Genomic DNA, 15,804 nt, shown 5'->3' with positions numbered 1-15,804 from the left:
AAGTTTGAGTCTACAACGTTTAGTTTAGGTGTGAGAGCCAAGATGAACTTTTTATTGTTGCAATTTATGCCCCTGATTGTACACTTCAGGTGAAACTGTCAATATCTTCAAAATGAGCATAAACACAATGAAATTATTGCTGGAATCGTCTTCAAGATGCCAAAATAGACTAAATACAGCAAAAAGTTTGAGTCTACAACGTTTAGTTTAGGTGTGAGAGCCAAGATTAACTTTTTATTGCTGTAATTTCAGCCCCTGATTGTACACTTCAGGTGAAACTGTCAAAATCTTCAAAATGAGCATAAGCACATTGAAATAAATGCTGGAATCATCTTCAGGATGCTAAAATACACTAAATGCAGCAAAAAGTTAGAGTCTACAACATTTAGTAAAGGTGTGAGAGCTAAAATGAACTTTTTATTGCTTTAAATGCGTTTTCAGCCCGATTGTACACTTCAGGTGAAACTGTCAAAATCTTCAAAATGAGCATGAGCACATTGAAATAAATGCTGGAATCATCTTCAGGATGCTAAAATACACTAAACACAGCAAAAAGTTTGAGTCTACAACGTTTAGTTTAGGTGTGAGAGTCAAGATGAATTTGTTATTGCTGCAATTTCAGCCCCTGATTGTACACTTCAGGTGAAACTGTCAATGTCTTCAAAATTAGCATAAGCACAATGAAATTATTGCTGGAATCGTCTTTAAGATGCTAAAATGCACTAAATACAGCAAAAACTTTGAGTCTACAACGTTTAGTTAAGGTGTGAGAGCCAAAATGAACTTTTTATTGCTTTCAATGCGTTTTCAGCCCCTGATTGTACACTTCAGGTGAAACTGTCAAAATCTTCAAAATGAGCATAAGCACAATGAAATAAATGCTGGTATCATCTTCAGGATGCTAAAATACACTAAATACAGCAAAACGTTTGAATCTACAACGTTTAGTTTAGGTGTGAGAGCCAAGATGAATTTTTTATTGTTGCAATTTCAGCCCGTGATTGTACACTTCAGGTGAAACTGTCAATATCTTCAAAATGAGCATAAGCACAATGAATTTATTGCTGGAATCGTCTTCAAGATGCTAAAATACACTAAACACAGCAAAAAGTTTGAGTCTACAACATTTAGTAAAGGTGTGAGAGCCAAAATTTACTTTTTATTGCTTTAAATGCGTTTTCAGCCCCTGATTGTACACTTCAGGTGAAACTGTCAAAATCTTCAAAATGAGCATAAGCACAATGAAATTAATGCTGGAATCATCTTCAGGATGCTAAAATACACTAAATACAGCAAAAAGTTTGAGTCTACAACATTTAGTTAAGGTGTGAGAGCCAAAATGAACTTTTTATTGCTTTAACTCTTTGACTTCCAGACGTTTTCAGAAAAGGGATGCCGCCAGTGCCAGCCGATTTAAGCATTTTGACTGATTTTCAAGGTCCACAGAAAATGTTCTGTTTGGACTATGGAAACACACTTACTACCAAATGAAAGATTGGACTTTCATCTTTCATCAGAAAAAAAGAGTTTGTTTCTACCTTATTCCGTTCTTTAGTAATCAACAATAGAAAATGGTTAGTTTGACCCAATTTCGCCTGTGTTGGACCAAAATACGGAGAAATCAAGCTTTTAGTGAAACGATATTATTTCATGCATTCTAGTGAATTTGACACTTCTTTTTGTCCATGAATGATGCCACAAACACCTAAATAGTGCTTTACTTCTATAAAACACTACCACCAAGAATGAAAAAGTGTTTTTTGATAGCAAAATACGTTTATTTACATTCAACAGTGTAACAATTTGACAACAATTTGGCAAACTATTTACAAATGTGTGCAACTGTGGTGCTATTTACAAATATGTGGATGTTTCAACGACAGTTTTTCTTTTTGTAACACTCTCCTGCGTGCAAAGAGACGCAACAGCATTTGCACAACAGATTGCCTCTTCGCGTGCGCCACTTTCTTGCCGGCCGTTTTTTTCCGGGGAATAGCAAGTATATACTGCAGTGTGTCATCAAGTCTAATATCAGGATCATGCTACGGTTACGTTACGGTTTCGTTACGTCTCGCTTCCCCGTGTCCTTCAGTTGCTATACCGGGTGGTAGGAGATGTTCTGATCCATTTTATCCACTCCATTCATGGTGGCATCGTAGTCCAGAAACAGTGTCTTCTCCGTGATCAGACTGTACCCGCTCCTCCGATGAATATGCATTGGACTCGGGGTACTCTTCATTGTCCGATCGAATGTCCGCTTGTGCAGCTCCGCGTTTTCCGGCCTTAGCAGCGCTAGCCGCGCTAAGCCGGTGAGGCTTACTACGTGTTCATAACAGTCACGCCAAAGCTTCCAACTTTGGCGTAGAGCTCGGAGTCCTCATCATCATCATCATCAATCTGCATTGGTCGATGCCAACTCTCCATCGCCCGATCGAATGTCCGATTGTGTAGAAGTACCCGGCCGGCTATTGTGCGCTTTTTCCGGCCTTAGCAGCGCTAGCCGCGCTAGCCGCGCTTACCGGTGAGGCTTACTACGTGTTCATAACAGTCACGCCAAAGCTTCCAACTTTGGCGTAGAGCTCGTTGTCATCATCATCGTTGACATCAATGCGCTTTTTAGTATTGATTGATGCTTTCCGTCTTTGAAAAAAATGCTCAAGCGTGAGCTGCTTGTAACCGGTTGCTTGGTCAAGCCATTGTGGCTTGGATCAGCCATTGTCTCCTCAACACTCTAGCTCCGCCTCATGTCTTCTACTGACGCCCACGGTGGGCGGCCCATCCAACCTTGTGCAAAGAGAGTCATCGCTGCCCTCTAGGGGCCAAAACGAGTCTTTGACTAATCAGATCTGCCTGATACTTTCAGCACAGCTGCCCAAGGCTTTCCTGCACCCGTTTTTGAAAAAAAAAAAAAAAAAACATAGGGGACGTCTTTTAACGTCCTCGGCGCCCTTCCCTAGGTTTATGCTAAACGTTTTATAACGTTTATGGCAGTCAAAGAGTTAAATGCGTTTTCAGCTGATTGTACACTTCAGGTGAAACTGTCAAAATCTTCAAAATGAGCATAAGCACATTTAAATAAATGCTGGAATCATCTTCAGGATGCTAAAATACACTAAATACAGCAAAAAGTTTGAGTCTACAACGTTTAGTATAGGTGTGAGAGCCAAGATTAACTTTTTATTGCTGTAATTTCAGCCCCTGATTGTACACTTCAGGTGAAACTGTTAAAATCTTCCAAATGAGCATAAGCACATTGAAATAAATGCTGGAATCATCTTCAGGATGCTAAAATACACTAAATACAGCAAAAAGTTTGAGTCTACAACATTTAGTTAAGGTGTAAGAGCCAAAATGAACTTTGTATTGCTTTAAATGCGTTTTCAGCCCGATTGTACATTTCAGGTGAAACTGTCAAAATCTTCAAAATGAGCATAAGCACATTTAAATAAATGCTGGAATCATCTTCAGGATGCTAAAATACACTAAATACAGCAAAACGTTAGAGTCTACAACGTTTAGTTTAGGTGTGAGAGCCAAAATGAACTTTTTATTGCTTTAAATGCATTTTCAGTCCGATTGTACACTTCAGGTGAAACTGTCAAAATCTTCAAATTGAGCATAAGCACAATGAAATAAATGCTGGAATCATCTTCAGGATGCTAAAATACACTAAATGCAGCAAAAAGTTAGAGTCTACAACATTTAGTAAAGGTGTGAGAGCTAAAATGAACTTTTTATTGCTTTAAATGCGTTTTCAGCCCGATTGTACACTTCAGGTGAAACTGTCAAAATCTTCAAAATGAGCATGAGCACATTGAAATAAATGCTGGAATCATCTTCAGGATGCTAAAATACACTAAACACAGCAAAAAGTTTGAGTCTACAACGTTTAGTTTAGGTGTGAGAGCCAAGATGAATTTTTTATTGCTGCAATTTCAGCCCCTGATTGTACACTTCAGGTAAAACTGTCAATGTCTTCAAAATTAGCATAAGCACAATGAAATTATTGCTGGAATCGTCTTTAAGATGCTAAAATGCACTCAATACAGCAAAAAGTTAGAGTCTACAACGTTTAGTTAAGGTGTGAGAGCCAAAATGAACTTTTTATTGCTTTCAATGCGTTTTCAGCCCCTAAATTGTACACTTCAGGTGAAACTGTCAAAATCTTCAAAATGAGCATAAGCACAATGAAATAAATGCTGGTATCATCTTCAGGATGCTAAAATACACTAAATACAGCAAAACGTTTGAATCTACAACGTTTAGTTTAGGTGTGAGAGCCAAGATGAATTTTTTATTGTTGCAATTTCAGCCCGTGATTGTACACTTCAGGTGAAACTGTCAATATCTTCAAAATGAGCATAAGCACAATGAATTTATTGCTGGAATCGTCTTCAAGATGCTAAAATACACTAAATACAGCAAAACGTTTGAGTCTACAACATTTAGTAAAGGTGTGAGAGCCAAAATTTACTTTTTATTGCTTTAAATGCGTTTTCAGCCCCTGATTGTACACTTCAGGTGAAACTGTCAAAATCTTCAAAATGAGCATAAGCACAATGAAATGAATGCTGGAATCATCTTCAGGATGCTAAAATACACTAAATACAGCAAAAAGTTTGAGTCTACAACATTTAGTTAAGGTGTGAGAGCCAAAATGAACTTTTTATTGCTTTAAATGCGTTTTCAGCTGATTGTACACTTCAGGTGAAACTGTCAAAATCTTCAAAATGAGCATAAGCACATTTAAATAAATGCTGGAATCATCTTCAGGATGCTAAAATACACTAAATACAGCAAAAAGTTTGAGTCTACAACGTTTAGTTTAGGTGTGAGAGCCAAGATTAACTTTTTATTGCTGTAATTTCAGCCCCTGATTGTACACTTCAGGTGAAACTGTCAAAATCTTCCAAATGAGCATAAGCACATTGAAATAAATGCTGGAATCATCTTCAGGATGCTAAAATACACTAAATACAGCAAAAAGTTTGAGTCTACAACATTTAGTAAAGGTGTGAGAGCCAAAATTTACTTTTTATTGCTTTAAATGCGTTTTCAGCCCCTGATTGTACACTTCAAGTGAAACTGTCAAAATCTTCAAAATGAGCATAAGCACAATGAAATTAATGCTGGAATCATCTTCAGTATGCTAAAATACACTAAATACAGCAAAAAGTTTGAGTCTACAACATTTAGTTAAGGTGTGAGAGCCAAAATGAACTTTTTATTGCTTTAAAGGCGTTTTCAGCTGATTGTACACTTCAGGTGAAACTGTCAAAATCTTCAAAATGAGCATAAGCACATTTAAATAAATGCTGGAATCATCTTCAGGATGCTAAAATACACTAAATACAGCAAAAAGTTTGAGTCTACAACGTTTAGTTTAGGTGTGAGAGCCAAGATTAACTTTTTATTGCTGTAATTTCAGCCCCTGATTGTACACTTCAGGTGAAACTGTCAAAATCTTCCAAATGAACATAAGCACATTGAAATAAATGCTGGAATCATCTCCAGGATGCTAAAATACACTAAATACAGCAAAAAGTTAGAGTCTACAACGTTTAGTTTAGGTGTGAGAGCCAAAATGAACTTTTTATTGCTTTAAATGCATTTTCAGTCCGATTGTACACTTCAGGTGAAACTGTCAAAATCTTCAAATTGAGCATAAGCACAATGAAATAAATGCTGGAATCATCTTCAGGATGCTAAAATACACTAAATGCAGCAAAAAGTTAGAGTCTACAACATTTAGTAAAGGTGTGAGAGCTAAAATGAACTTTTTATTGCTTTAAATGCGTTTTCAGCCCGATTGTACACTTCAGGTGAAACTGTCAAAATCTTCAAAATGAGCATGAGCACATTGAAATAAATGCTGGAATCATCTTCAGGATGCTAAAATACACTAAACACAGCAAAAAGTTTGAGTCTACAACGTTTAGTTTAGGTGTGAGAGCCAAGATGAATTTTTTATTGCTGCAATTTCAGCCCCTGATTGTACACTTCAGGTAAAACTGTCAATGTCTTCAAAATTAGCATAAGCACAATGAAATTATTGCTGGAATCGTCTTTAAGATGCTAAAATGCACTCAATACAGCAAAAAGTTTGAGTCTACAACGTTTAGTTAAGGTGTGAGAGCCAAAATGAACTTTTTATTGCTTTCAATGCGTTTTCAGCCCCTAAATTGTACACTTCAGGTGAAACTGTCAAAATCTTCAAAATGAGCATAAGCACAATGAAATAAATGCTGGTATCATCTTCAGGATGCTAAAATACACTAAATACAGCAAAACGTTTGAATCTACAACGTTTAGTTTAGGTGTGAGAGCCAAGATGAATTTTTTATTGTTGCAATTTCAGCCCGTGATTGTACACTTCAGGTGAAACTGTCAATATCTTCAAAATGAGCATAAGCACAATGAATTTATTGCTGGAATCGTCTTCAAGATGCTAAAATACACTAAATACAGCAAAACGTTTGAGTCTACAACATTTAGTAAAGGTGTGAGAGCCAAAATTTACTTTTTATTGCTTTAAATGCGTTTTCAGCCCCTGATTGTACACTTCAGGTGAAACTGTCAAAATCTTCAAAATGAGCATAAGCACAATGAAATTAATGCTGGAATCATCTTCAGGATGCTAAAATACACTAAATACAGCAAAAAGTTTGAGTCTACAACATTTAGTTAAGGTGTGAGAGCCAAAATGAACTTTTTATTGCTTTAAATGCGTTTTCAGCTGATTGTACACTTCAGGTGAAACTGTCAAAATCTTCAAAATGAGCATAAGCACATTTAAATAAATGCTGGAATCATCTTCAGGATGCTAAAATACACTAAATACAGCAAAAAGTTTGAGTCTACAACATTTAGTAAAGGTGTGAGAGCCAAAATTTACTTTTTATTGCTTTAAATGCGTTTTCAGCCCCTGATTGTACACTTCAAGTGAAACTGTCAAAATCTTCAAAATGAGCATAAGCACATTTAAATAAATGCTGGAATCATCTTCAGGATGCTAAAATACACTAAATACAGCAAAAAGTTTGACTCTACAACGTTTAGTTTAGGTGTGAGAGCCAAGATTAACTTTTTATTGCTGTAATTTCAGCCCCTGATTGTACACTTCAGGTGAAACTGTCAAAATCTACCAAATGAGCATAAGCACATTGAAATAAATGCTGGAATCATCTTCAGGATGCTAAAATACACTAAATACAGCAAAAAGTTTGAGTCTACAACATTTAGTTAAGGTGTAAGAGCCAAAATGAACTTTTTATTGCTTAAATGCGTTTTCAGCCCGATTGTACATTTCAGGTGAAACTGTCAAAATCTTCAAAATGAGCATAAGCACATTTAAATAAATGCTGGAATCATCTTCAGGATGCTAAAATACACTAAATACAGCAAAAAGTTAGAGTCTACAACATTTAGTTAAGGTGTAAGAGCCAAAATGAACTTTTTATTGCTTTAAATGCGTTTTCAGCCCGATTGTACACTTCAGGTGAAACTGTCAAAATCTTCAAAATGAGCATGAGCACAGTGAAATAAATGCTGGAATCATCTTCAGGATGCTAAAATACACTAAACACAGCAAAAAGTTTGAGTCTACAACGTTTAGTTTAGGTGTGAGAGCCAAGATGAATTTTTTATTGCTGCAATTTCAGCCCCTGATTGTACACTTCAGGTGAAACTGTCAATGTCTTCAAAATTAGCATAAGCACAATGAAATTATTGCTGGAATCGTCTTTAAGATGCTAAAATGCACTCAATACAGCAAAAAGTTTGAGTCTACAACGTTTAGTTAAGGTGTGAGAGCCAAAATGAACTTTTTATTGCTTTCAATGCGTTTTCAGCCCCTGATTGTACACTTCAGGTGAAACTGTCAAAATCTTCAAAATGAGCATAAGCACATTTAAATAAATGCTGGTATCATCTTCAGGATGCTAAAATACACTAAATACAGCAAAAAGTTTGAGTCTACAACGTTTAGTTTAGGTGTGAGAGCCAAGATTAACTTTTTATTGCTGTAATTTCAGCCCCTGATTGTACACTTCAGGTGAAACTGTCAAAATCTTCCAAATGAGCATAAGCACATTGAAATAAATGCTGGAATCATCTTCAGGATGCTAAAATACACTAAATACAGCAAAAAGTTTGAGTCTACAACATTTAGTTAAGGTGTAAGAGCCAAAATGAACTTTTTATTGCTTTAAATGCGTTTTCAGCCCGATTGTACATTTCAGGTGAAACTGTCAAAATCTTCAAAATGAGCATAAGCACATTTAAATAAATGCTGGAATCATCTTCAGGATGCTAAAATACACTAAATACAGCAAAAAGTTAGAGTCTACAACGTTTAGTTTAGGTGTGAGAGCCAAAATGAACTTTGTATTGCTTTAAATGCATTTTCAGTCCGATTGTACACTTCAGGTGAAACTGTCGAAATCTTCAACTTGAGCATAAGCACAATGAAATAAATGCTGGAATCATCTTCAGGATGCTAAAATACACTAAATGCAGCAAAAAGTTAGAGTCTACAACATTTAGTAAAGGTGTGAGAGCTAAAATGAACTTTTTATTGCTTTAAATGCGTTTTCAGCCCGATTGTACACTTCAGGTGAAACTGTCAAAATCTTCAAAATGAGCATGAGCACATTGAAATAAATGCTGGAATCATCTTCAGGATGCTAAAATACACTAAACACAGCAAAAAGTTTGAGTCTACAACGTTTAGTTTAGGTGTGAGAGCCAAGATGAATTTTTTATTGCTGCAATTTCAGCCCCTGATTGTACACTTCAGGTGAAACTGTCAATGTCTTCAAAATTAGCATAAGCACAATGAAATTATTGCTGGAATCGTCTTTAAGATGCTAAAATGCACTAAATACAGCAAAAACTTTGAGTCTACAACGTTTAGTTAAGGTGTGAGAGCCAAAATGAACTTTTTATTGCTTTCAATGCGATTTCAGCCCCTGATTGTACACTTCAGGTGAAACTGTCAAAATCTTCAAAATGAGCATAAGCACAATGAAATAAATGCTGGAACCATATTCAGGATGCTAAAATACACTAAATACAGCAAAAAGTTTGAGTCTACAACGTTTAGTTTAGGTGTGAGAGCCAAGATTAACTTTTTATTGCTGTAATTTCAGCCCCTGATTGTACACTTCAGGTGAAACTGTCAAAATCTTCAAAATGAGCATAAGCACAATGAAATAAATGCTGGTATCATCTTCAGGATGCTAAAATACACTAAATACAGCAAAACGTTTGAATCTACAACGTTTAGTTTAGGTGTGAGAGCCAAGATGAATTTTTTATTGTTGCAATTTCAGCCCGTGATTGTACACTTCAGGTGAAACTGTCAATATCTTCAAAATGAGCATAAGCACAATGAATTTATTGCTGGAATCGTCTTCAAGATGCTAAAATACACTAAATACAGCAAAAAGTTTGAGTCTACAACATTTAGTAAAGGTGTGAGAGCCAAAATTTACTTTTTATTGCTTTAAATGCGTTTTCAGACCCTGATTGTACACTTCAGGTGAAACTGTCAAAATCTTCAAAATGAGCATAAGCACAATGAAATTAATGCTGGAATCATCTTCAGGATGCTAAAATACACTAAATACAGCAAAAAGTTTGAGTCTACAACATTTAGTTAAGGTGTGAGAGCCAAAATGAACTTTTTATTGCTTTAAATGCGTTTTCAGCTGATTGTACACTTCAGGTGAAACTGTCAAAATCTTCAAAATGAGCATAAGCACATTTAAATAAATGCTGGTATCATCTTCAGGATGCTAAAATACACTAAATACAGCAAAAAGTTTGAGTCTACAACGTTTAGTTTAGGTGTGAGAGCCAAGATTAACTTTTTATTGCTGTAATTTCAGCCCCTGATTGTACACTTCAGGTGAAACTGTCAAAATCTTCCAAATGAGCATAAGCACATTGAAATAAATGCTGGAATCATCTTCAGGATGCTAAAATACGCTAAATACAGCAAAAAGTTTGAGTCTACAACATTTAGTTAAGGTGTAAGAGCCAAAATGAACTTTTTATTGCTTTAAATGCGTTTTCAGCCCGATTGTACATTTCAGGTGAAACTGTCAAAATCTTCAAAATGAGCATAAGCACATTTAAATAAATGCTGGAATCATCTTCAGGATGCTAAAATACACTAAATACAGCAAAAAGTTAGAGTCTACAACGTTTAGTTTAGGTGTGAGAGCCAAAATGAACTTTGTATTGCTTTAAATGCATTTTCAGTCCGATTGTACACTTCAGGTGAAACTGTCAAAATCTTCAACTTGAGCATAAGCACAATGAAATAAATGCTGGAATCATCTTCAGGATGCTAAAATACACTAAATGCAGCAAAAAGTTAGAGTCTACAACATTTAGTAAAGGTGTGAGAGCTAAAATGAACTTTTTATTGCTTTAAATGCGTTTTCAGCCCGATTGTACACTTCAGGTGAAACTGTCAAAATCTTCAAAATGAGCATAAGCACAATGAAATTAATGCTGGAATCATCTTCAGGATGCTAAAATACACTAAATACAGCAAAAAGTTTGAGTCTACAACATTTAGTTAAGGTGTGAGAGCCAAAATGAACTTTTTATTGCTTTAAATGCGTTTTCAGCTGATTGTACACTTCAGGTGAAACTGTCAAAATCTTCAAAATGAGCATAAGCACATTTAAATAAATGCTGGAATCATCTTCAGGATGCTAAAATACACTAAATACAGCAAAAAATAGAGTCTACAACGTTTAGTTTAGGTGTGAGAGCTAAATGAACTTTTTATTGCTTTAAATGCGTTTTCAGCCCGATTGTACACTTCAGGTGAAACTGTCAAAATCTTCAAATGAGCATGAGCACATTGAAATAAATGCTGGAATCATCTCAGGATGCTAAAATACTCTAAACACAGCAAAAAGTTTGAGTCTACAACGTTTAGTTTAGGTGTGAGAGCCAAGATGAATTTTTTTATTGCTGCAATTTCAGCCCTGATTGTACACTTCAGGTGAAACTGTCAATGTCTTCAAAATTAGCATAAGCACAATGAAATTATTGCTGGAATCGTCTTTAAGATGCTAAAATGCACTAAATACAGCAAAAACTTTGAGTCTACAACGTTTAGTTAAGGTGGTGAGAGCCAAAATGAACTTTTATTGCTTTCAATGCGTTTTCAGCCCCTGATTGTACACTTCAGTGTGAAACTGTCAAAATCTTCAAAATGAGCATAAGCACAATGAAATAAATGCTGGTATCATCTTCAGGATGCTAAAATACACTAAATACAGCAAAACGTTTGAATCTACAACGTTTAGTTTAGGTGTGAGAGCCAAGATGAATTTTTTATTGTTGCAATTTCAGCCCGTGATTGTACACTTCAGGTGAAACTGTCAATATCTTCAAAATGAGCATAAGCACAATGAATTTATTGCTGGAATCGTCTTCAAGATGCTAAAATACACTAAATACAGCAAAAAGTTTGAGGTCCTACAACATTTAGTAAAGGTGTGAGAGCCAAAATTTACTTTTTATTGCTTTAAATGCGTTTTCAGCCCTGATTGTACACTTCAGGTGAAACTGTCAAAATCTTCAAATGAGCATAAGCACAATGAAATTAATGCTGGAATCATCTTCAGGATGCTAAAATACACTAAATACAGCAAAAAGTTTGAGTCTACAACATTTAGTTAAGGTGTGAGAGCCAAAATGAACTTTTTATTGCTTTAAATGCGTTTTCAGCTGATTGTACACTTCAGGTGAAACTGTCAAAATCTTCAAAATGAGCATAAGCACATTTAAATAAATGCTGGAATCATCTTCAGGATGCTAAAATACACTAAATACAGCAAAAAGTTTGAGGTCTACAACGTTTAGTTTAGGTGTGAGAGCCAAGATTAACTTTTATTGCTGTAATTTCAGCCCCTGATTGTACACTTCAGGTGAAACTGTCAACAACTTCCAAATGAGCATAAGCACATTGAAATAAATGCTGGAATCATCTTCAGGATGCTAAAATACACTAAATACAGCAAAAAGTTTGAGTCTACAACATTTAGTTAAGGTGTAAGAGGCCAAAATGAACTTTTTATTGCTTTAAATGCGTTTTCAGCCCGATTAGTACATTTCAGGTGAAACTGTCAAAATCTTCAAAATGAGCATAAGCACATTTAAATAAATGCTGGAATCATCTTCAGGATGCTAAAATACACTAAATACAGCAAAAAGTTAGAGTCTACAACGTTTAGTTTAGGTGTGAGAGCCAAAATGAACTTTTTATTGCTTTAAATGCATTTTCAGTCCGATTGTACACTTCAGGTGAAACTGTCAAAATCTTCAAATTGAGCATAAGCACAATGAAATAAATGCTGGAATCATCTTCAGGATGCTAAAATACACTAAATGCAGCAAAAAGTTAGAGTCTACAACATTTAGTAAAGGTGTGAGAGCTAAAATGAACTTTTTATTGCTTTAAATGCGTTTTCAGCCCGATTGTACACTTCAGGTGAAACTGTCAAAATCTTCAAAATGAGCATGAGCACATTGAAATAAATGCTGGAATCATCTTCAGGATGCTAAAATACACTAAACACAGCAAAAAGTTTGAGTCTACAACGTTTAGTTTAGGTGTGAGAGCCAAGATGAATTTTTTATTGCTGCAATTTCAGCCCCTGATTGTACACTTCAGGTGAAACTGTCAATGTCTTCAAAATTAGCATAAGCACAATGAAATTATTGCTGGAATCGTCTTTAAGATGCTAAAATGCACTCAATACAGCAAAAAGTTTGAGTCTACAACGTTTAGTTAAGGTGTGAGAGCCAAAATGAACTTTTTATTGCTTTCAATGCGTTTTCAGCCCCTGATTGTACACTTCAGGTGAATCTGTCAAAATCTTCAAAATGAGCATAAGCACAATGAAATAAATGCTGGTATCATCTTCAGGATGCTAAAATACACTAAATACAGCAAAAAGTTTGAATCTACAACGTTTAGTTTAGGTCTGAGAGCCAAGATGAATTTTTTATTGTTGCAATTTCAGCCCGTGATTGTACACTTCAGGTGAAACTGTCAATATCTTCAAAATGAGCATAAGCACAATGAATTTATTGCTGGAATCGTCTTCAAGATGCTAAAATACACTAAATACAGCAAAAAGTTTGAGTCTACAACATTTAGTAAAGGTGTGAGAGCCAAAATTTACTTTTTATTGCTTTAAATGCGTTTTCAGCCCCTGATTGTACACTTCAGGTGAAACTGTCAAAATCTTCAAAATGAGCATAAGCACAATGAAATTAATGCTGGAATCATCTTCAGGATGCTAAAATACACTAAATACAGCAAAAAGTTTGAGTCTACAACATTTAGTTAAGGTGTGAGAGCCAAAATGAACTTTTTATTGCTTTAAATGCGTTTTCAGCTGATTGTACACTTCAGGTGAAACTGTCAAAATCTTCAAAATGAGCATAAGCACATTTAAATAAATGCTGGAATCATCTTCAGGATGCTAAAATACACTAAATACAGCAAAAAGTTTGAGTCTACAACGTTTAGTTTAGGTGTGAGAGCCAAAATGAACTTTGTATTGCTTTAAATGCATTTTCAGTCCGATTGTACACTTCAGGTGAAACTGTCAAAATCTTCAACTTGAGCATAAGCACAATGAAATAAATGCTGGAATCATCTTCAGGATGCTAAAATACACTAAATGCAGCAAAAAGTTAGAGTCTACAACATTTAGTAAAGGTGTGAGAGCTAAAATGAACTTTTTATTGCTTTAAATGCGTTTTCAGCCCGATTGTACACTTCAGGTGAAACTGTCAAAATCTTCAAAATGAGCATGAGCACATTGAAATAAATGCTGGAATCATCTTCAGGATGCTAAAATACACTAAACACAGCAAAAAGTTTGAGTCTACAACGTTTAGTTTAGGTGTGAGAGCCAAGATGAATTTTTTATTGCTGCAATTTCAGCCCCTGATTGTACACTTCAGGTGAAACTGTCAATGTCTTCAAAATGAGCATAAGCACAATGAAATTAATGCTGGAATCATCTTCAGGATGCTAAAATACACAAAATACAGCACAAAGTTAGAGTCTACAACGTTTAGTTTAGGTGTGAGAGCCAAGATGAACTTTTTATTGCTGCAATTTCAGCCCGTGATTGTACACTTCAGGTGAAACTGTCAATATCTTCAAAATGAGCATAAGCACAATGAAATTATTGCTGGAATTGTCTTCAAGATGCTAAAATAGACTAATTACAGCAAAAAGTTTGAGTCTACAACGTTTAGTTAAGGTGTGAGAGCCAAAAGGAACTTTTTATTGCTTTAAATGCGTTTTCAGCCCGATTGTACACTTCAGGTGAAACTGTCAAAATCTTTAAAATGAGCATAAGCACATTGAAATAAATGCTGGAATCATCTTCAGGATGCTAAAATACACTAAATACAGCAAAAAGTTTGAGTCTACAACGTTTAGTTTAGGTGTGAGAGCCAAGATTAACTTTTTATTGCTGTAATTTCAGCCCCTGATTGTACACTTCAGGTGAAACTGTCAAAATCTTCAAAATGAGCATAAGCACATTGAAATAAATGCTGGAATCATCTTTAGGATGCTAAAATACACTAAATGCAGCAAAAAGTTAGAGTCTACCACATTTAGTAAAGGTGTGAGAGCTAAAATGAACTTTTTATTGCTTTAAATGCGTTTTCATCCCGATTGTACACTTCAGGTGAAACTGTCAATGTCTTCAAAATGAGCATAAGCACATTGAAATAAATGCTGGAATCATCTTCAGGATGCTAAAATACACTAAATACAGCAAAAAGTTTGAGTCTACAACATTTAGTTAAGGTGTGAGAGCCAAAATGAACTTTTTATTGCTTTAAATGCGTTTTCAGCTGATTGTACACTTCAGGTGAAACTGTCAAAATCTTCAAAATGAGCATAAGCACATTTAAATAAATGCTGGAATCATCTTCAGGATGCTAAAATACACTAAATACAGCAAAAAGTTTGAGTCTACAACGTTTAGTTTAGGTGTGAGAGCCAAGATTAACTTTTTATTGCTGTAATTTCAGCCCCTGATTGTACACTTCAGGTGAAACTGTCAAAATCTTCCAAATGAGCATAAGCACATTGAAATAAATGCTGGAATCATCTTCAGGATGTTAAAATACACTAAATACAGCAAAAAGTTTGAGTCTACAACATTTAGTTAAGGTGTAAGAGCCAAAATGAACTTTTTATTGCTTTAAATGCATTTTCAGTCCGATTGTACACTTAAGGTGAAACTGTCAAAATCTTCAAAATGAGCATAAGCACAATGAAATAAATGCTGGAATCATCTTCAGGATGCTAAAATACACTAAATGCAGCAAAAAGTTAGAGTCTACAACGTTTAGTTTAGGTGTGAGAGCTAAAATGAACTTTTTATTGCTTTAAATGCATTTTCAGTCCGATTGTACACTTCAGGTGAAACTGTCAAAATCTTCAAAATGAGCATGAGCACATTGAAATAAATGCTGGAATCATCTTCAGGATGCTAAAATACACTAAACACAGAAAAAAGTTTGAGTCTACAACGTTTAGTTTAGGTGTGAGAGCCAAGATGAATTTTTTATTGCTGCAATTTCAGCCCCTGATTGTACACTTCAGGTGAAACTGTCAATGTCTTCAAAATTAGCATAAGCACAATGAAATTATTGCTGGAATCGTCTTTAAGATGCTAAAATACACTAAATACAGCAAAAAGTTTGAGTCTACAACGTTTAGTTAAGGTGTGAGAGCCA

Source organism: Leptonotus elevatus, chromosome 2, assembly GCF_054856555.1.
Source record: "Leptonotus elevatus isolate MCC_2025b chromosome 2, RoL_Lele_1.0, whole genome shotgun sequence".
Taxonomy (NCBI): Eukaryota; Metazoa; Chordata; class Actinopteri; order Syngnathiformes; family Syngnathidae; genus Leptonotus; species Leptonotus elevatus.
Note: the sequence above shows the minus strand (reverse complement) of the source record.